This window comes from Phyllopteryx taeniolatus, chromosome 13 (assembly GCF_024500385.1).
Source record: "Phyllopteryx taeniolatus isolate TA_2022b chromosome 13, UOR_Ptae_1.2, whole genome shotgun sequence".
NCBI lineage: Eukaryota > Metazoa > Chordata > Actinopteri > Syngnathiformes > Syngnathidae > Phyllopteryx > Phyllopteryx taeniolatus.
Genome location: NC_084514.1, coordinates 25,094,648 through 25,118,340, shown reverse-complemented (window position 1 = coordinate 25,118,340; position 23,693 = coordinate 25,094,648).

The following is a 23,693-nucleotide window of genomic DNA, read 5'->3' as shown; positions in this document are numbered from 1 at the left end:
AAGTCTATCACCATCGGTCCCTCCAAGTTCCTTTCCTGGATGCCGTACTTACCCATCGCTTCATCATCACCCCCGTTTCTTCACCAACATGTCCATTACAATCTGCACCAATCACGACTCTCTCTCTGTCTGGGATGTTCAGAACTACTTTGTCTAGCTCTTTCCAGAATTTATCTTTCACCTCTAGGTCACATCCTACCTGTGGGGCATAATCACATTATACATAACACCCTCAATTTCAGGTTTCAGCCTCATTACTCGATCTGATACTCTTTTCACCTCCAAGACATTCTAACCTAACTCTTCCTTTGAAATAACCCCTAGTCTATTTCTCTTCCCATCTAAACCCATCCATGCATTTTCTACCGCTTATCCTGGTCGGGTCGCGGGGGCAGTAGCTTCAGCAGGGACGCCCAGACTTCCCTCTCCCCAGCCACTTCATCCAGCTCTTCCGGGGGGATCCCAAGGCGTTCCCAGGCCAGCCGAAGGATGTAGTCTCTCCAGCGTGTCCTGGGTCGTCCCCAGGGTCTCCTCCCGGTGGGACATGCCCGGAACACCTCACCAGGGAGGCGTCCGGGAGGCATCCGAATCAGATGCCCCAGCCACCTCATCTGGCTCCTCTCAATGCGGAGGAGCAGCGGCTCTACTCTGAGATCCTCCCGGATGACCGAGCTTCTCACCCTATCTCTAAGCCCGGACACCCTGCGGAGGAAACTCATTTCGGCCGCTTGTATCCGGGATCTTGTTCTTTCGGTCACGACCCACAGCTCATGACCATAGGTGAGGGTAGGAACGAAGATCGACCGGTAAATTGAGAGCTTCGCCTTTCGCCTTAGCTCATTCTTTACCACAACGGACCGATACAAAGTCCGCATCACTGCAGACGCTGCACCGATCCGCCTGTCGATCTCCCATTCCATTCTTCCCTCACTCGTGAACAAGACCCCAAGATACTTGAACTCCTCCACTTGGGGCAGGATCTCATCCCCGACCTGGAGAGGGCATGCCACCCTTTTCCGACTGAGGACCATGGTCTCAGATTTGGAGGTGCTGATTCTCATCCCAGCCGCTTCACACTCGGCTGCGAACTGCTCCAGTGAGAGTTGGCGCTAACGGCTTGATGAAGCCAACAGAACCACATCATCAGCAAAAAGCAGAGATGCAATACTTAGGCCACCAAACCGGACCCCTTCTACGCCTCGGCTGCGCCGTGAAATTCTGTCCATAAAAGTTATGAACAGAATCGGCGACAAAGGGCAGCCTTGGCGGAGTCCAACCCTCACCGGGAACGAGTCCGACTTACTGCCGGATATGCGGACCAAACTCTGACTCCGGTCGTACAGGGACCGAACAGCCCGTATCAGGGGGTTCGGTGCCCCATACTCCCGAAGCACTCTCCACAGGACTCCCCGAGGGACACGGTAGAACGCCTTCTCCAAGTCCACAAAACACATGTAGACTGGTTGGGCGAACTCCCATGCACCCTCGAGGACCCTGCCGAGGGTGTAGAGCTGGTCCCCTGTTCCACGGCCAGGACGAAAACCACACTGCTCCTCCTGAATCCGAGATTCGACTTCCTGACGGACCCTCCTCTCCAGCACCCCTGAATAGACCTTACCAGGGAGGCTGAGCAGTGTGATCCCCCTGGAGTTGGAACACACCCTCCGGTCGCCCTTCTTAAAAAGGGGGACAACCACCCCAGTCTGCCAATCCAGAGGCACTGTCCCCGATGTCCACGTGATGTTGCAGAGGCGTGTCAACCAGGACAGCCCCACAACATCCAGAGCCTTTAGGAACTCCAGGCGAATCTCATCCACCCCCGGGGCCCTGCCACTGAGGAGCTTTTTAACTACCTCGGTGACCTCAAACCCAGAGATAGGAGAGCCCGCCTCAGAGAACCCACACTCTGCTTTCTCATGGGAAGGCGTGTCGGTGGAATTGAGGAGGTCATCGAAGTATTCTCCCCACCGACTCACAACGTCCCGAGTCGAGGTCAGCAGCGCCCCATCCCCATTATACACAGTGTTGGTGGTGCACTGCTTTCCTCTCCTGAGACGTCGGATGGTGGACCAGAATTTCCTCGAAGCCGTCCGGAAGTCTTTCTCCATGGCCTCACCGAACTCCTCCCATGCCCGGGTTTTTGCTTCAGCGACCACCAGAGCTGCATTCCGCTTGGCCATCCGGTACCCATCAGCTGCCTCAGGAGTCCCACAGGCCAAAAAGGCCCAATAGGACTCCTTCTTCAGCTTGACGGCATCCCTCACCGTTGGTGTCCACCAACGGGTTCGGGGATTGCCGCCACGACAGGCACCGACCACCTTACGGTCACAGCTCCGGTCGGCCGCCTCAGCAATGGAGGCGCGGAACATGGTCCACTCGGACTCGATGTCCCCTGCCTCCCCCGGAACATGCGCAAAGTTCTGTCGGAGGTGGGAGTTGAAACTCCTTCTGACAGGGGATTCTGCCAGACGTTCCCAGCAGACCCTCACAATACGTTTGGGCCTGCCACGTTGGACCGGCATCTTCCCCCAATATCGGAGCCAACTCACCACCAGGTGGTGATCAGTTGACAGCTCCGCCCCTCTCTTCACCCGAGTGTCCAAGACATGCGGCCGCAAGTTCGATGACACGACCACAAAGTCGATCATCGAACTGCGACCTAGGGTGTCCTGGTGCTAAGTGCACGTGTGGACACCCTTGTGCTTGAACATGGTGTTTGTTATGGACAATCCGTGACGAGCACAGAAGTCCAATAACAGAAGACCGCTCGGGTTCTGATCGGGGGGGGCCGTTCCTCCCAATCGCGCCCTTCCAGGTCTCACTGTCATTGCCCACGTGAGCATTGAAGTCCCCCAACAGAACAATGGAGTCCCCAGCGGGAGCGCTCTCCAGCACCCCCTCCAAGGACTCCAAAAAGGGTGGGTACTCTGAACTGCTGTTTGGTGCATAGGCACAAACAACAGTCAGGACCCGTCCCCCCACCCGAAGGCGGAGGGAGGCTACTCTCTCATCCACCGGGGTGAACCCCAACGTACAGGCGCCGAGCCGGGGGGCAATAAGTATACCCACACCTGCTCGGCGCCTCTCACCATGGGCAACTCCAGAGTGGAAGAGAGTCCAACCCCTCTCGAGAGGAATGGTACCAGAGCCCAAGGTTTGTGTGGAGGCGAGTTTGACTATATCGAGTCGGAACTTCTCGACCTCACACACCAGCTCGGGCTCCTTCCCTGCCAGAGAGGTGACATTCCACGTCCCTAGAGCCAGCTTCTGTAGCCGGGGATCGGATCGCCAAGGTCCCCGCCTTTGGCCACCGCCCAGCTCACACTGCACCCGAGCCCTATGGCCCCTCCCACAGGTGGTGAGCCCATGGGAAGGGGGACCCACGTTACCCTTTCGGGCTGTGCCCGGCCGGGCCCCATGGGTGCAGGCCCGGCCACCAGGCGCTCGCCTTCGAGCCCCACCACCAGGCCTGGCTCCAGTGGGGGGGCCCGGTGACCCGCGTCCGGGCAAGGGAAAACGAAGTCCATTGTTTGTCGTCATCATTAGGGCCTTTGAGCCGTGCTTTGTCTGGTCCCTCACCTAGGACCTGTTTGTCATGGGTGACCCTGCCAGGGGCATAAAGCCCCAGACAACTTAGCTCGTATGATCACTGGGACACACAAACCCCTCCACCACGACAAGGTGACAGCTCAAGGAGGGGCCCATCTAAACCATGGTAAAATAATTTAAAGGCTGCCCCTAAACCTCTAGCCTTACTCCCTTTCCACCTTGTCTCCGGGACACAAACTATATCAACCTTTCTCCTAATCATCATGTCAACCAACTCCTGAGATTTTCCTGTCATCGTCCCAACATTCAAAGTCCCCACGTTCAATTCTAGGCTCTGTGATTTCCTCTTCTCTTTCTGCCTAAGAACCCACTTTCCACCTCTTCTTCGTCTTCGACCCACAGTAGCTGAATTCCCACCAGCGCCCTGCAGATTAACGGTGACGGGGGAAGGCGTTGTTAACCCGGTCCACGACCGATCCGGTATGGAATTCTTTTGATGAACGCTCATATTTGTTTGGCAAAGTTTTAAGCCAGATGCCCTTCCTGACGCAACCCTCTGCATTTATCCGGGCTTGGGCCCGGCCTACAGTTTGCACTGGCTTGTACCCCCCATAGAGCTGCATTTTTTTCTGCAGTGACAGTGACGAGGACAAAATTACGGAGCAGAGTGGACATAAGGAACAAGCCCAGGGCTCACACTGATTCTGCGTTATGGTGAGTTGTTGTAGTTAACATTAGTTTTTAAGCCGCTTGTGTTAATTTATTTTTGCTGTATATATACTGTATATATGCCACACCTTGACAGCCAGTCCGTGAGAAAAAAATGCCTACTCCAATCCGGTCCGCAGTGCAAAAAAGGTTGGGGAAAACTGCGATAATGCAGTGAATTAGCAGTGTTAGGAGAGTAGAGCTAGGTTGCATATCATAATTTACCCAATGGCAATGTGGCTAATGATTTAGAAATATGTTAAAAACATACCAAAACACAAATTGACCTACACAGGCATCATGCAGTGACAACAGAAAACATTTACCCAGAAAATAAAATGTGTATGTAATAATCAGAACATGGAGTACATCTATTATCGAATCACTTTTGCTGACATATTGAGTTTGTGTGATCACTTCATTTAAGTGTCACACATTCTTGGATTTCATTATGCAACAACTTGCTCCTGAATTTTAACCTTTGACGCCTTCGACACTGTTGAAGGTATTGCCCCCAGCCTCCACATTTTCAGGTTCAAAACTTGTCAACTGCACTTTGCCTTTGTACAAAGCTCTTCGGGTGAGAGCTCATAAAAATCTGCAAATCTCCATTTGGGTCACAAAGGTTCTTCATGTGACCTAAAACCCAGAGCTCGTTCGATGAGAGTCCATGTTCAGTCTTTAAAGAACAGTTGTCTGAGCCTTCTGTGAAGGTGTGAAGAGAGACTGCCAGACAGGGAAGGAAAACATAGTGGACACATTAGATGAACAATATCTGCCAAATCCAACAGGCCATCTTCCCTGAGAATGAAGAACTTCACAGTAAAGGTGTGCCACGGGCACTCTAGTCTAGATCAGAAACAGGACTTATTCAACTCAAAAGTAATTATTTAAATTGTCCGACTGAAAATACTTTTTTTGTAACTGATTAAGTACACACTGTTCCGTCTTCCACCGCCTTTAACAGTCAACATGGCTTCAGCAATTGAGACTTTTTCAAAACCTTCATCGCCCAAGGCTAGAGAATACATACAGTTGGAAAAAAGCAGTGTTTGAGCGGTTATTTGTTGCTGGCTGCAGAAAATCTGTATAGAAAGACAGTTTGTGAATCTGCAGAGGCAAAATATAAACAACATATAAAACACAAATTATCTTGATTGATCCATAGGGGAAAATTCAGGAGTCTTAGCAACAGTGGTAAAGCAGGAACAGATAGAAGTCATGAACCACAAGCATGAAATGAAACTTTTATTTGTTCCAATAATTGAGTAGCCACTACTGCGTGTAAACAACATAAATTCTAAATACTTGTACAAGTTGGATGCATTAAATGCCACTATTTAGTCGTCAACAACTACAGTACTCTCAATTTCACACAGTTTAATGTTAGTCTGGGGAGACATTCAAAATACAGTACTTATTTGCAAAACGAGTATTTTTTAGCAAATTGGTATGCCAATCGTTAGCTTGCGAGTTCAAACATCATTTAATTATTATAGGGCTCCCGGACTCACCCCTCATTATTCTCGGTGACTTTAACAAAGCTAAACTCAACCACAAACTCCCTAAATACAAGCAGCACATCGACTGTCCCACCAGGGAAAATAACATTTTAGACCACTGCTATACTACGCTAAAAAACGCATACCGTGCCAAACCTCGTGCAGTCCTGGGCTCATTTGATCCATCCATCCATCCATCCATTTTCTGAGCCGCTTCTCCTCACTAGGGTCGCGGGCGTGCTGGAGCCTATCCCAGCTGTCATCGGGCAGGAGGCGGGGTACACCCTGAACTGGTTGCCAGCCAATCGCAGGGCACATCGAAACAAACAACCATTCGCACTCACAGTCATGCCTACGGGCAATTTAGAGTCTCCAATTAATGCATGTTTTTGGGATGTGGGAGGAAACCGGAGTGCCCGGAGAAAACCCACGCAGGCACGGGGAGAACATGCAAACTCCACACAGGCGGGGACGGGGATCGAACCCCGCACCTCAGAACTGTGAGGCTGACGCTCTAACCAGTCGGCCACCGTGCCGCTGGGCTCATTTGATCACTGCTTAATTCACTTAATTCCAACGTACAGGCAAGAACTTAAATGCGCGAAGCCTACAGTGAAAACAGTGAAAACAGTGAAAAAGTGGACCAATGAAGCAAAGGTGGAACTTCAAAGCTGTTTAGACTGCACAGACTGGAGTGTCTTTGAAAATTCAGCTGGCAGCCTGGATGAATATACGGACACTGTCACATCCTATATCAGTTTCTGTGAAGATGTGTGTGTACCAACAAAGTAATTTCGCACATTCAACAACAAGCTGTGGTTCAACGGCAATCTTAAGCAGCTTCGCCAAGCTAAGGAGGACACCTATCAGAGCGGGGACAGGGCCGTGTATAATCACGTTAGAAACCTGCTGACTAAAGAAATTAACATTGCAAAGAGGGACTATGCAGCAAAGTTGGACAACTTTAAATCAGTCTGGCATGCATTCCAATCGCTGACTAATTACAAGCGACGATCCCCCCAAACTGAGAACAATAGCACAATAGCCAACGACTTGAATACCTTCTACTGCAGATTTGAAAAGGACACTTTCACACCCCACAACCACCTGGCCGCACCACCGACCACTATCACACTTCTACGTTGACCATCCACGAACAGGATGTGCGACGCATCTTCAAACAAAAAAAAGATTAACAAAGCGGCAGGACCTGACCATGTGTCCCCATCCGGCCTCAAAGTCTGCACTGACCAGCTCGCTCCAGTCTTCACTCAGATCTTCAGCAGATCTCTGGAACTGTGCGAAGTACCATCCTGTTTCAAACGCTCCACCATCATTCCAGTCCCCAAGAAACCTACAATCTCGTGTCTAAATGACTACAGGCCTGTTGCCTTGACATCTGTGGTCATGAAGTCCTTTGAATGTCTCATGCTGGACCACCTCAAGAGCGTCACAGTCCCCCTGCTGGACCCCCTGCAGTTTCCCTACCGAGCGAACAGGTCTGCGGATGATGCAGTCAACATGGGACTGCACTTCATCCTAGAATACCTCGACAGTGCAGGGACCTACGCGAGGATCCTGTTCGTGGACTTCAGCTCAGCGTTCAACACCATAATCCCTGAACTCCTTTCATCAAAGCTTCTGCAGCTCAGCGTCTCACCTGCCATCTGCCAGTGGATTTACAGCTTCCTGACGGGCAACACAGCAGGTGAGGCTGGGGGAGACCACCTCATCCACATGCAGCATCAGCACTGGTGCGCCCCAAGGTTGTGTCCTCTTTCCGCTGCTCTTCTCTCTCTACACGAATGACTGCACCTCAACACACCCGGCTGTCAAACTACTGAAGTTTGCAGATGACACCTCTATCATTGGCCTCATCAAGGACGGTGACGAGTCTGCATATCGACAGGAAGTGGAGCGGCTGGAGCTCTGGTGCGGCTGACACAACCTGGAGCTGAACACGCTCAAGACTGTAGAGATGATCATGGACTTCAGGAGGCATCCTTCGCCACAGCTGCCCCTCACATTGTCCAGCTGCCTTGTGTCAACCGTCGAGACATTAAAGTTCCTGGGAATTACAGTCTCTTAGGACCTGAAGTGGGCGACCAACATCAACTCCGTCCTCAAAAAGGCCTAGCAGAGGATGTACTTCCTGCGGCTTCTGAGAAAGCATGGCCTGCCACAGGAGCCGCTGAGGCAGTTCTACACAGCGGTTATCGAATCAGTCCTGTGTTCTTCCATCACAGTCTGGTTTAGTGCTGCTACAAAAAAGGACAAACTCCGACTGCAACGGACAATCAAAACTGCTGAAAGGATTGTCGGTACCCCCCTACCCACCCTTGAGGACTTGCACGCTGCCAGAACTAAGACAAGAGCATGCAAAATCCTCTCAGACCCTCCACATCCCGGTCACCAGCTCTTCCAGCTCCTTCCCTCAGGTAGGCGCTACCAATCAACGCAAACTAGCAGAGATTCCAACAGCTTCTTCCCTCTTGCAATCAACTTCTTAAACACCAAACATAAAATTTCATTGCAACATGCTGGCAATTTTTTGTCTTTTTGACTTGAGTTCGTCGTCACATTTCTGTGGGGCCAATTATATATTACTCGTGCACTCACTGTAGTAGTCTCACCACGCTGCACTATTTGCATATCTGTTGTTGACCAATACTGGCCACTCATGCCAGAGTAGCATCTGCTCCATTTGCACACTAATTGAGGAGTATCTGCAACATTTGCACAATCAACATTGTCCCAGACTATCGTACGACTCGCTTGAAGTCTCGGCGCCCTTTGCACAATAGTCATTGCACTGGACTATTGGAATATTAGTCATTCGAACTGCTCTAAATGCTAGAGGACTCTGCACCTTTTTGCTCAATTGCCAAAACATCCATCCATCCATCCATTTTCTGAGCCGCTTCTCCTCACTAGGGTCGCGGGCGTGCTGGAGCCTATCCCAGCTGTCATCGGGCAGGAGGCGGGGTACACCCTGAACTGGTTGTTGCCAAAACATATATAAATAAAATAATAATGTACCGGCATTACCAGATAACTAGCAACCCTTTACTGCTCAGTGACTGTTTTTCTCAATGTCTTTATGTCTCAAAAGTGTTTGTCTGTCAAATGACTGTCTGTATTGTGTGTTTTTTGGATATACTTGGCAAATAAAGATGATTCTGATTCTGATTCTGATTCTGATAAAGGCTTCATTAAGCTCCGGCACTGCGCTCAGGTGCCAACTTCAAAATGAAAGTCTAAGATGGCATTGATGTCCAATGTACAGTGCCATGGAAAAGTATTGGCCCTCTTCTCAAATTCTTATATCTTTGCATGATTTCCCCACTTTAAATGTTTATGATCATCAAGCAAATGTAAAAATCTGACAAATACTGTATAACCGAAGTGAAATTAAAATGCTGTTTGGAAATGGTGATTTCATTTATTAAGGAAAAATGTGTTAAAAAGTAATGGCACCCCAAAACTAATAAGGTTGGGCCATCCTCAGCAGCAACAACAGAAATCAAGGGTTTTCTATAACTGGCAATGAGTCTTTCACATTTCTGTCGAGAACGGCCTTTTTAATGTCATGCCACTGCATTTCAACCAGATTCAAGTCTGAACTTTGACTCAGCCACTCCAAAACCTTTATTTTTTTTAAGCCATTCAGAAGTTGAATTGCTGGTGTGTTTTGGATCGTTATCCTGCTGTAGAACCCAAGTGCGGTTTAGCTTGAGGTCACAAACTGATGGCTGAACATTCTCCTTCAGGATTTTCTGTTAAAGAACAGAAGTCATGGTTCCATCAATCACAGCAAGTTGTCTAGGTCCTGAAGGAGTCGCGCAGCCCAAGACCATCACACGACCACCACCATGTTTGACTGTTGGAATGATTTTCTTTTTCTGAAAAGATGTGCTGCATTTACACCAGATGTAATGAGACACACACCTTCCAAAAAGCTCAACTTTCATCTCGCAGTTCATACTATATTCTCTCAAAAGTCTCTCAAAACATTCAGATGTTTTCTTTTTTTTTTGCAAAAGAAAGACAAGCCTTTATGTTCTTTTTGGTCAGCAATGGTTTTTGCTTTGGAACTCCATGGATGCCATTTTTGCCTAGTCTCTTCCTTATTGTTGTGTCATGAACTCTGACCTTAACTGAGGCAGTTGCAGTTCTTTAGAAGATGTCCTGAGTTCATTTGTGGCCTTCTGATTGAGTCATTGCTGTTCTCTTGGGGTAATCTTTGGAGGCCAGCCACTCCTGGGAAGGTTCACCGCTGTTCCATGTTTTCTCTGTGTGAGGGTAATGGGTCTGCCTTTGGTTCCCTGGAATCCTTAAGCTTTAGAAATGGCTTTTGTCACCCTTTACAGACCGAAAGATGTCAATTACTTCTGAAATTTCTTCAGACCGTGTCATTTAATTGCAGCTTTTTTAGATTATTTTTTTTTTTGGTCTTTTTTCGGGACAGATTCTGTTTAAGTGATTTTTTGACTGAACAGGTCTGGAGGTGGCGGCACGGTGGACGACTGGTTAGAGCGTCAGCCTCACTGTTCTGAGGACCCGGGTTCAATCCCCGGCCCTGCCTGTGTGGAGTTTGCATGTTCTCCCCGTGCCTGTGTGAGTTTTCTCCGGGCACTCCGGTTTCCTCCCACATCCTAAAAACAAGCATTAATTGGAGACTCGAAATTGCCCGTAGGCATGACTGTGAGTGCGAATGGTTGTTTGTTTATATGTGCCCTGCGATTGGCTGGCAACCAGTTCAGGGTGTACCCCGCCTCCTGCCCGATGACAGCTGGGATAGGCTCCAGCACGCCCGCGACCCTAGTGAAGTGAGGAGAAGCGGCTCAGAAAATGGATGGATGGATGGAAGGACTGGAGGTAATCAGGCTTGGGGATGATTAGTGAAAATTAACCAAAAATTGTGTTTAGCCACAATTAACTCATGATTTAATAAGGGGAGGTAATTACTTTTTCCACACAGGGCCAGGTAACTTGGAAGGTTATTTTTTTCATAATAAATAAAATCGGCATTTATTATCATTATTATTATTATTGTTTTTTGTTTTTGTTTTTGTTTTTTAAAACCTGTTGTTAAATATATTCTAGAAGTTATCATTTATTTGCTTAGCTTGCATTAGTATTATGGACGATTTTAGATGTCTCGCCTTCGAAAAGATGACTCAGCATCATCTGATGGAAGGGCGCCTGGACCAAGGACGTGATCGGATGTGGTCGGGGACGTGACAGGTGTTGGTCCAATGTTTTGTGTTGTGTCTTATTGTTTAGAACATTATGTCTGGGAAAAACCCTCCTATTTTCAAATAAATGCAGGAGCGACGGGAGGGATTGTTTAGAGCGTGTTGAGAGGCTGTGATCTGAACAATCTCCCATACGCCCTCCTCATGAGAAAAAGAAACCAGCGTCTTCATTCCTTTTGTGTCTATTTTTTATAATGTTGGGTAAGATAAATCCAACATTAAATTGGTCCTTCGAGCCGGATGTCAACACACCCGAGGATTCCAGTTGTGGAGCCGACTTCCAGTTAAGAGACCGTGGCCACGGCAAGTAAGACCCTTTACGGGACTGGTCTTCGTTCTCCTCAACTGGGATCTGAAGGTTGACGACAATCCACAGGATTGAAGACGACTGGTGAGTTAAATTTAAAATTTTTTTTTTTAGGAAAAAGGACGCCGGAGTCCGACATATTCCGCGAGGACGGCGGAGTCCTGTACGTACTTAAATTCCGTGTTTAATGAATAAAGAAACTAGGAACGTTTCGTGGCGTCGTAGTTAAATTCCGTATAGGATGGCGGAGTCCTCTAATGAGCTGTTGACAGACGTAGTTAAATTCCGTATGGGACGGCGGAGTCCTCTGACGAGCCAGTGTGAATGAAAACTGTTTGAATGAGAGTGTAAATGGGAAATGGGAAACCACTAGGTTTTTCATTCCATACCAAAACAGTGGGAAAGTAAACGGTGGACTTTTGTGGATGCAAAGGCAAGAATTCTCCACTCGAAAGAGTTGAAGTGAGAATTACCACAGAAAGTAAATTTGAATCACCGTCCTACTGAAAAGAAACAGTGTTCTAGACTACCCTAGGTAGTATTACACTGAACCAAATTCTTTCAAATGGGGAAAGGAAGTAGTAAAATAAAAAACAGGAATACACTGCAGTGTAAAGGTTGGAGGTTCATTAAATTAAATTTAAAAGAAAAAAAGAAACAGGATCCTGATAAAATTTTATATTTAGAGACAGGGATAACCGAACACGGCTTTAATGGTTGGTTAAATACACAAAAAATAGCCGCGTTGCAGGAATCAAATTATATAAAAAATAAAAGACAAGCCACCGTTAAACGTGGGAAAGGCTGTTGTCTGCAGCCTTGGAGCTTATCACAAAAATAGAAGATAAAAAAGAATGTGATGAGCTGCAGTAATACAGAGCATGCGTACCAAACCCACGCACATTGTTAAATTCATTAAGACCAGACGCTACTGTGTTTACAGTAGTGGACATTAATGCATTAATGCATTAATGCATTCTTTTCAGTACCAATAGAAAATAACAGTCAATTTTGGTTTGCATTCACATTTGAGAAAAAAAAAATATATATATATACATTTACTAGATTACCGCAAGGTTACTGTGAAAGTCTAACTAATTATTCACAAGTTATGACAACACGCATGTCTTCTGGCATCTACAGATGAAGACACATGCAAAGATTCATTGACCTTACTGCATCATCTAACAGAAGAGGGACATAAAGTTAACAAAAATAAATTGCAATGATGTAAAAGACAAGTTAAATATCTAGGCCATAATTTAAGTATAGGAGGAAAGACTATATTAGAAGACAGGAGAGCTATAGTCTTAAAAAATCCTAAACCACAGACGAAGAAACATATAATAATCATTTTTAGGTCTGACAAATTATTGTAGAGCATGGATTCCAAACTATGCAGAAATTGTTGCACCATTGTCAAAATTAATATATGAAAACAACCTTAAAATTACATCACCTGTTTAATGGAGTACAGAGGCAGAAAAGGCCTTCTGTGACATTAAACAACATTTGGTCTCCAGTGCTGCGCTAGGCCTTCCAAATTTAATGATAAAACATTCATTCAAATGGTAGATTGTAAAAGCTATTGCATGACCTCCGTACTTACACAACAATACGGTGATAAGCTAAGACCAATAGCTTATTTTTCAACTAGAGAGCAGTTCACCCTAAAGGTCCCACATACAGTGTCTGCTCTCCTATTGCAAATCACCTGCAAGACATTTATCTTGCATTGCCATCTTGCTATCAGAACCACATTTGACTGTTGAGCGATGCACAACCTTAAATCCAGCCACACTAATACCCTTAATGATGAAGGCACGCAGCATGATTGACAGGAATTGGCTGAACAAGCTGCTGAATTAGTAGCATTAATCGAGGCATGCAAACTAATGATAAATAAAGATGGTACAATCTATACTGATAGCCAATATGAGTATTCCACAACAAGAACGCAATTATTGGGAAAAACAAAGTGCAAAACTACAAAATGAAATTTACATTAGCACAGGAAAAAAAAAAAAAAAAAAAAAAAACTATTCAAATGGGCTGCTATATTGAGACATGCTGTGTCACGTCTCAACCGGAGGGATGGTGGCACAGATAGATTGACACTTTACAGCCCTAAAAAATAGCAGAAAGAAACACGTGGGTTCATTTAACACACTGTAAGAGTCATTTCAGCTGAGTACTCAAACAGGGAAGGTGAGCAAAAGTCTGATAACGAAGCGGGAGCAGATGTGTAGATTCTGAAAACGCTTGCTGGTCAGTGAAGAAAAAAGACACCAACCCTTTTAGTGAGAACTCAGCAGAAAGGCACACCCACGTTGGTTATGAGATTCGATAAGTTGTTACGTAGCAACTTTGGCTACTATGATGTTGGTTTTGTTTTTGTGGTACATGGGACGTCCCACCCTCAATGATAAAACCCATTTTTTAGATAGAAAATCACCTACCAACTGGACCAATATGACAAACCCAATAATAATAATAAAAAAATTTTTTTTGAATCATTAACTCGTATCAAAAGGAGTACAGCTGATGATCAAAATTGTGGGCATGGCCTCCAAATGCGGCAAAACGGTTTAATATTTTGTGCCCCCAAAATCAAGCTGCTTTAATCATAATTCCATATGCGGCTCTCACCAATGATGCTCAAGAGAATGGGCAGAATTGGGGATTTAGATATGACTGGTATGCAACTATAGGTTTTGAATGGAAACACCTTATTGGTGAAACAGGTTATGATTGGTCCAGTTGGTCAAAAAGAACAGCAAAAGAACAAAGAAAGAAGTTTAACATAAGCAAAACGGCCCATAGTTTAATATTGAAATACAAGTCACCCAATGTGTTTGATAGTGAGCTTGTGGGCCTATTCTGGTGGAAAAGATCCCCACTTCCAAGTAGTATTGTGTTATAGGAACCGTGTTAAACCAAAAATGCCATTGAAAACTTCAAAGAAAGGTAGACAAATTTTAATGGTTAACAACATAACTACTGATGATTGGTTCCTTGTTGTCACAGGAGTTTCAGGACAAAATAACAATTGGTTACTATTGATGGAACAAGCAGCAAATGTAGCGAGAAAAGATTGTGTTGTTTGCATGGGTCCCAGGCCTTTGTTGCGCATAGTTCTGGCATAATTATCACAAGATTGTATTATTCCATTTGCACACTGATTGAGGAGCATCTGCAACATTTGCACAACCATTGTCCCAGATTATCGCACTACTCGTCACTTTAAACCGCATACACTCCTTGAAGTCTCAGCGCCCTTTGCACAATGATCTTTGCACCGGACTATTGCGATATTAGTCATTCAAACTGCTGCTAGAGGACTGCATCTTTTTGCACAATTATTTTTTGTCAATGTCTTTATGTCTCCAAAGTGTTCTGTAAATTGACTGTCTGTTGTACTAGAGCGGCTCCAACTACCGGAGACAAATTCCTTGTGTGTTTTGGACATACTTGACAAAAAAGAGATTTATCCTGGCAGAGGCAAATTTATCCAACATAAAACATACATGGTGTTCCTCGTGGGGTTCCTAATCAATACAAATTAGCTGACCAAGTTGCAGGAGGATTTGAATACTTCATATGCTGTTGGTGTACGATTAATAAAAATGTTGATGGGATAAACTATATCCACTTCAATGTACAGAGATTAGGAAATTGGACTCAGAGTGGGTTGGAAGCTGTGCACGAGCAGCTCAAGGACGTTCCAAAGACCGCATAGCTGTCGACATGCTCCTCGCAAGAGAGGGAGGTGTTTGCGGTATGTTTGGAGAACAAACAATACTGCTTCAGATGGCAGCTTGACCAGAGCCATCGATGGTCTACGGACCCTCAATCAACACTCCTTGTGGGACAGCTCGAATGGACGTTTTTGGTAAATATAAAACCCTAATTACACCAATATTGATATCAATTGCTGTTTTTGCAGCCATTCTGACATTATGTGGATGTTGTTGTATCCCATGCATTCGGGCATTAATCAGTAAATTAATCACCACAGCCATAACCCACATGGAACCGTATGGAGCAGATTTATCCTTTATTGGAGGTTGATAATAATGACGATGATGATGATGATGTTGTTTTACCTGATTTGTTTCCTGATCCAGGTGATTACGATGTTTAAACTACAACATTCATGTATGACAAGTTTACTCTGAGTGTAAATGTATTTGTTTCATAAAAATGATTCTACAATTAAAAATCGAAATGAAGTGACTGTAAGATGATATGAGAATTTGTGCAAATACATGATAAACAGGAGGGAAATGTTAAATATATTCTAGAAGTTATCATTTATTTGCTTAGCTTGCATTAGTATTATGGACGATTTTAGATGTCTCGCCTTCGAAAAGATGACTCAGCATCATCTGATGGAAGGGCGCCTGGACCAAGGACGTGATCGGATGTGGTCGGGGACGTGACAGGTGTTGGTCCAATGTTTTGTGTTGTGTCTTATTGTTTAGAACATTATGTCTGGGAAAAACCCTCCTATTTTCAAATAAATGCAGGAGCGACGGGAGGGATTGTTTAGAGCGTGTTGAGAGGCTGTGATCTGAACAATCTCCCATACGCCCTCCTCATGAGAAAAAGAAACCAGCGTCTTCATTCCTTTTGTGTCTATTTTTTATAATGTTGGGTAAGATAAATCCAACACCTGTCCTGTTCAGCTGCATGGCATTGCAGAATGGTGGCACTGTATGCCTTTGTGCTGGAACAGTTTTGCTGTCCAACAGGGGAGTTTGAAATACTCCCGCTCTGCTTATTTTAAAATGTTTTAATTATTCTGATGTTTATTGAAAATGCAGCTGGACAGAAAAGGGTTTTAGGGGACAGACAAAGGGACAGAGTGGACAAGGGGACTGGAGGTGAAAACCACAGAAGAACAATCGTGAGACAGTCTAGATATTTGAACACAAGTAACATTACAACAGTTATTTATAGATTGGGGGTGGGGATGGAGACACCCGGTGAGGACAGGCAATAACTAACCAAAGAAAACGATAAGAGAGGACAGAAAAGGAAATATATATTAAAAATTATCTATCATTTATTCTTATTTAAAGATTAATTTGTTTGTTAAAAAGTAGTGCAATAAAAATAAAGATTTTTCCCTAACATGAGCAATAATCGTGATTAATTATTGTGATTACAATTTTGATCAAAATAAATGGGATTATTATTTTGGCGAGAATTGTGCAGCCCTATATAAGACCATTTGTTGGAGCTGAATTTGCCCTAATTTGTTATTTTATAAAGATTTTAGTTGATAAATATTTTATTTAGTATGTATTACATTAAGTTACATTGTTCAGCAATATCTGAATATGCACATTCCTATTTCATGTAGTTATTTTTATTTCATTTGACATTCATGGTCTGAATAAAAATAAAATCAGAAGTTACTAGTTACTCAGTGCTTGAGTAGTTTTGAGTACTTACTGACTCTTCTTACTCAAGTAATTATTTGGAGGACTAGTTTTTACTTTTACTTGAGTCATATTACGCTTAAGTAACAGTAATCTTACTTGAGTACACTATTTGGCTACTCTACCCACCTCTGCATATGTGAAAGTCATAAACCTTTTTTTTTTTTGAATCTCCACAACTGACCTTGCTGACGAACCCTAAGCCAACGCACCTTCACTTCTTCTACATTCAGCGGTTGGGATTATATTTTAGGAGTTAGTTTCTGCTCTCGAGTGCACACCGCTTCACCCCATTAGTAAATGAGAGAGAGAAAAAAAGAGAGGGTTTTGCGTGCCTATGAACCGAAACGAAAGGTTCGGACAACTATCATAAACCGTCCCACCCCGAGTTACGTTACTTACTGCACTAAAAAATTCACCATCACATTTCTTTATTTGGAATCATCCCAAACCAATCTATGAAACTTAATGCTTGACCAGCAAGCTAAACTGTTAAATTAGCTTACCTATCTTTGTGAGTTTTGTCGTGATGGATGAAGTTCAATGTTGTTTTGGTTGTCTTTAATGCACAAGTTGCAAACCATGCAGTTTGCCATCCTCTTTTTAAAGACTTCATTGACTTCATACACAATCCTTGAATACAAATTTGATTACCTTTAGTGCTCCTTCCATTGTTGTTCATGCAGGTGGCAACTTCAAACAAGTGCGCAACAATGGAGACTGTGTTGTCAGGTTGGCGCGAATGACCCCCACAAAATGTTTCTTTCTTTTTTAAAAAAACAAAAACCAAGGCAAACCGTCTTAATTAAAATGCAGAATTACAACTCTAAACGAGAGGAATTGTCAAGTCATGTACTTCAAGACAAAGCCAAGTCAAGTCTCTTGGCTACCAAGTCTAAAGTCCAGTCAAGTCTTTCTTCAGTCTTTGGCAAGCAACTCGTAAGTCATAAAACTGGCAAGTCGACTCGAGTGAAGTTTTGGTCGGTTTAGGTATGTACTTCAAAGTGCATGACATTGGAAAAAAAATATTCTCTCAGTATAGCAGTAGTATTTGTATTTCTGTGCCATTTACAATACATTAGACAATTATACAGTAAAAAACAAACAAAAGAAACTGCACCCTAGGTTCTATGCCACAACCACAGCGCAACTCCGCTTCATATTGCCAGCATCAGTTTGTTGGAGCTTTTGTAGATTTTCTCTAATTCTCTAAATCTGTGGTAAAATGTTGGGCTCTCTGGACCCAAAGCTGTAATGGTTCGAGACTTGCCACCGCTAAAAAATGGCAAACTAACACTATACAGTACTGAATGTAAAAATAATACAAGTATCTGTGGAAAATCAGCTTATGCTGTATTTAGTGGTGTAGATGATGGCTGAACCATTACCTTTTAATAACTTTATATCCAGTGTAAAATGACTTAGATTGCATGATTGAAATTACACAACAGGCACCTTCATATTCTATCCACATATACTGTATAACACAACATGCAGCTCATGTGTTCATAATCCTGGTTATATTCACTGATGCTGCTCATTCTGTTTCGTCTCATTGCTTGTGTTTATATGCAGGGATCTCGTTTTATGTGCGTACCACGTCCTACATGCACAAAAATGATCAGGGACGCAAAACGCATGGTGAATCTGCGTCAACTGACACACATTATTGCTTATATGTACGTGTCCAAGGCTCGAACCGCTTTGGTAGATGCAATCAACTTGGACATTTTAGGAAAAACTTAACTATTTATTACCTTCGCTATCCCGCGAGCTAACTAGCTAGTGTGCTACAGAGCTAAACAACTCCCTCTGGCTTGCTCGATTGTTGGGACATCGTTTAAAACAGAGGTCCCAGATGCGGTCCCAGACGGACCCACACCACAGCCCAAAAAGTTCGGGCCCCATGGGTGCTGGCCCGACCATCAGGCGCTCGCCTTCGAGCCCTGCCTCCAGGCTTGGCTCAAGAGGGGGGCCCCGGTGACCCGCGTCCGGGCAAGGGAAACCTAAATCCATATATATTTTTCATCATAGGGGGCTTTTAGCCGTGCTTTGTCTGGTCCTCCACCTGGGACCTGTTTGCCATGGGTGACCCTACCAGGGGCGTGATGCCCCAGAAAACTTAGCTCTTAGGATCATTGGGACACACAAACCCCTCCACCACGATTTTTAACAGCTCCAGGAGGGGTTTGTTAAATTAAAATTGTTTGAGACTTTACTGTTGTGTCAAGATGCCAATCAGAAAAGGATAAATTCAAACTTTATTTTTCTTAAGTCCAGCACTTCTGCATGTATAACTTCTCTTTTTATTTACTCACACATATTGTGAAACACAGCCCTACTTTTATTTAGTAAATGAGAGAACATGTCATGAACATGGTTAGGGCGACGGCGAGGAACGCAAGGCAAGAACATGGTGGACCCAATTGCAGGGAAGCAAGGCAGGAGTGCGGGAATCTCAAAATAATAATATTTAATCACAATGAAAAAACAACTGGCGACTATGACATGGCAAGACATGTGACAACGACAATGAACCGACAAGGACTGAAAGAACCCAGGGAACTAAATACAAACAAATTGACGAGACAACGAGGAACACCTGGACAAGACACGAGTGGCTGGAGAGAGCTGATTGGTCGACACAAAATAGACGAGAACAGGTGGACACAACAACCTAATGAGCACACGACAAACATGGAACACAGGAAAACATGGAACAAAACTAAACACAACCCAAACCAAAACACAGACCATGACAGTACCCCCCCTCTAAAGGAACGGATCCCAGACGTTCCCCAAACAACAACCAAAAAGTCATCAACCCAGGGTGGGCGGAAGGGGGCCTGGAGGAGGGTACAGAGTCCACCCCTCAGGTCAGTCTGGTGGCCATCCAGGCCACCCGAGGTGAGGTGCTTGGCTGAGCGGTTCAGGAGGTCGTCGCGGACGCCAAGCACCAGGGTCTTTACAGGGCCATTCAGGCGGACGGCCACGGTGCCGAACCCAATGGTAATGCAGGGGCCAGGCAATAGGGTTGGGTGGCGGCCGCTGGACGAGCGCCGCCGGAGCGTGGTCGGGTGGCGGCCGCTGGACGAGCGCCACCGGAGCGTGGTCGGGTGGCGGCCGCTGGACGAGCGCCGCCGGAACGTGGTCGGATGGCGGCCGCTGGACGAGCGCCGCCGGAGCAAGGACGGGTGGTGGCCGCTGGACGAGCGCCGCCGGAACATGGTCGGATGGCGGCCGCTGGACGAGCGCCGCCGGAGCAAGGATGGGTGGCGGCCGCTGGACGAGCGCCGCCGGTGCGGGAGCCTGGCGCAGCTGCCGAGGAGCCGGAACGGGAGCCTGGCGCAGCTGCCAATTAGCCGGAACGGGAGCTGCAGTCGCTTCCTCAGCCTGCCGCCATTGAGGTGTGGGAGTAGAGGGTACAGGAGTGGAAGAGTGCACAAGGTCTTGGGAAGGTGAACTAGGAAAAATGGCTGGTACTGAACATGGCTTGGGGGCAGGTTTGACTAGACGTGACTTAATTGGAGCCGTGGAACAACGTGTGGGAACAGGTGAAAAATCAAGTGATTTGTGAACAGGGGGGAAAAAACGAGGGGGCAAAATTTGACCTTTACTTGGGCGCCTCCGTTGGCCACCACGCGGCGGTCCAGGGGTAGATGGCCAAACGGGTGCCCAAGAAAAGGTCCGAGGGAAAGGATTTGGACTCACTGGGGTTGGAAACGTGGAAACGTGACAAAAACTGACGAGGACGGGATAAACTAGGGAAGGAACCAGAAAAATCTAAATCTGTGTCAGAGTCAGAATCCGACAGGAGGTTAACTAAATCAGGGCCATCTTCACAATCAGAAAAATCTGAATCTAAAGAAACATGTGGATGTACAATAGTAGGGCATGGTGAATAACTAGGACAAGTGGGGGGACCCGAGGAAAAGGACAGAAAAGACTGAATGATAGGGCTTACTGGAGGAGGGTAGGTATGGATGGCAGGCTCAGGACGGTGGGAGGCAGTTTGGTGGCGTCCAGGGTGACGCCATGTTCTTCCCGCTGGGTCCTGTTCTGGTCGCTTCATTCTGTCATAAACATGGTTAGGGCGACGGCGAGGAACGCAAGGCAAGAACATGGTGGACCCAATTGCAGGGAAGCAGGGAGGCAAGGCAGGAGTGCGGGAATCTCAAAATAATAATATTTAATCACAATGATAAAACAACTGCCGACTATGACAAAAACAACTGGCGACTATGACAAAAACAACTGGCGACTATGACATGGCAAGACATGTGACAACGACAATGACCCGACCAGGACTGAAAGAACCCAGGGAACTAAATACAAACAAATTGATGAGACAACGAGGAACACCTGGACAAGACACAAGTGCTCGAGAGAGCTGATTGGTCGACACAAAATAGACGAGAACAGGTGGACACAACAACCTAATGAGCACACGACAAACATGGAACACAGGAAAACATGGAACAAAACTAAACACAACCCAAACCAAAACACAGACCATGACAGAACAGGGTATATTGGTAGAAGGATGATGAGGATGGAGCTGCTCGGCAAGCGATCTAGAGGAAGACCAAAGTGAAGGTTGATAGATGCAGTGAGGGAAGACATATGAGGGCAGTTGGTGTTCGGGAGAAGGATGCAGGACATAGGCTTACATGGAAAAGGATGACGCGCTGTGGCAACCCCTAAAGGGACAAACCCAAAGGAAAAGAAGAAGATATTTGTTAATTATATCAGTAATCAAGCCCAAAGCATAAGTAGAAGAAGTAGAGAACATTAAACAGTTGTGCTCATATGTTTTTTTTTTTTTTCATTTCATTTCATTTTCAACACCGCTTATCCTGGTTAGGGTGACGGGACGCTGGAGCCTATCCCAGCTGACTTCGGGCGAAAGGCGGACTACACCCTGAACTGGTCGCCAGTCAGTCGCAGGGCACATATAGACACGGACAACCATTCGCACTCACATTCTCATTCACAACGTCACTGAGTGGGAACTGAACCCACGCTGCCTGCACCAAAGTCAGGCGAGTGTACCACTACACCATCAGTGACTTTGCTCATATGTTTGATTACCATAATATATTGAAAGAGAGTAAGAAAATGCAGCCCTATGGGGGGCACAAGCCAGTGCAAACTGTAGGCCGGTCCCAAGCCTGGATAAATGCAGAGGGTTGCGTCAGGAAGGGCATCCGGCTTAAAACTTTGCCAAACAAATATGAGCGTTCATCCAAAGAATTCCATACCGGCTCGGTCGTGGCCCGGTTTAACAACGTCCACCACCGGCGCCGTCAACCTGCAGGGCGCCGTTGGAAATTCAGCTACTGTGGGTTGAAGTCAAAGAAGAAGAAGAGTGTTGGCTCTATCTCGCCCAACACCTATAAGAATAGACACAAAGGAATGAAGACGCTTGTTTCTTTTTGCTCATGAGGAGGACGTGTGGGAGATTGTTCAGTTACAGTCTCCTATCACACTCTAAACAATCTCCTCCGTTGCTCCTGTATTTATTTGAAATAGAGAGGTATCTAAGTTACAAGACATATCATACTAAGGGGAGGGAGTCAAGGTGAAGATATGAGATTAACACCTGGCAATGTGTCCTTGGTCAAGGTGCCCTTTCCTGTTGATTCCTGCTGAGTCATTTTCTTGAGGGCATTTTCATTAACCGTGAAAAACGAGGGAGCACTGTAATAGTGTCAAAAGCTTTATTTAGTTAAGTAGTTCAATTCAAAAATCGAAACTCATATTATAGAGCTGCCCCACACACGGAAATATTTCATGATTTCTTATACATCTATAATTTTGATGATTATAGCTTACAGCAAATGACAACTCCAAATTCACCATTTCTAGAAACTAGTATATAACGTGACAAACTATTATGAAATAATATAATTTATTTTTAATGTAGAATTTAGGCAGGAATTTGTTAGGCAGTGTTTAATGAATCTATATGTATGAGAACTGAAATTGAATTTTCTACCAAATCCATTTTTTTTAGTTGTACCTGTATATGATTACTACCATTTTGGAAACAGTTACACACACAAATACATTCAAACAATATTTTATTATTTCATGTCAACACAATATTTGGTCCAGCATTTTTTTGTCATTCATAGTTATTTACAAGAGCCACAACAAATGCCATATTGCAATGCATCTCACGTTAAGATACAGTTGCCTGTGATTATACACATGGCCAGCAGGTGGTTTCGTGTGCACATGAAGCGTCAAGATATGGACCATTACTCGAACCAATGGCCGAAGTGTTACGATGCTTCATGAAGCTTCATCTCGCCATCACTATCGAACATTCATAGCTATTCTTTGAAACACTCCACTCTCTTTTGGCTCAAAACTACAGGAGTTGACTACAGCACCTTCCAGTTTAAAAAAAAGTTTCAAGGAAGAAAGTTTTTTTTCTCTTGATGGGAGATGACGTAATCTAGCACTGCGTTGCGTGCATGCGGCCCCTCTGCGTACCTTGATGTGCACACGGCAAAAAATGTTGCTACGCGTAGAATGCCGCAGCGATCATCTCTCGTGATTGCTCCGTTTTAGTCACATGCTGTGATGACGGACTCAGCGTGCCCCTTGGTTCTACATACCATCTACGCCGCCGCCTTCTCGATCGACTTTGCAGCATAATTAAACATATCATCTGGTCATCTAGGTCCATTTGTTCTAGCAGACACTGTGCCACGGTCGCCATTGTTGTTGCTTTGTTCCTTGTTACTGAAAGGAAAGTAAAAACGGCTACCGGAAATGGCCAAAAAAATGCAGCAGAAACTCCACTCTGTAGTGTCCTAGCCAATACCAGCCGGAGCGACACCACCGGTGAACTGCAGTACATTGTCAAAACTCCGCGTGTGGGTTGCGCTCGAGTATAAAGGCAAACTACGCG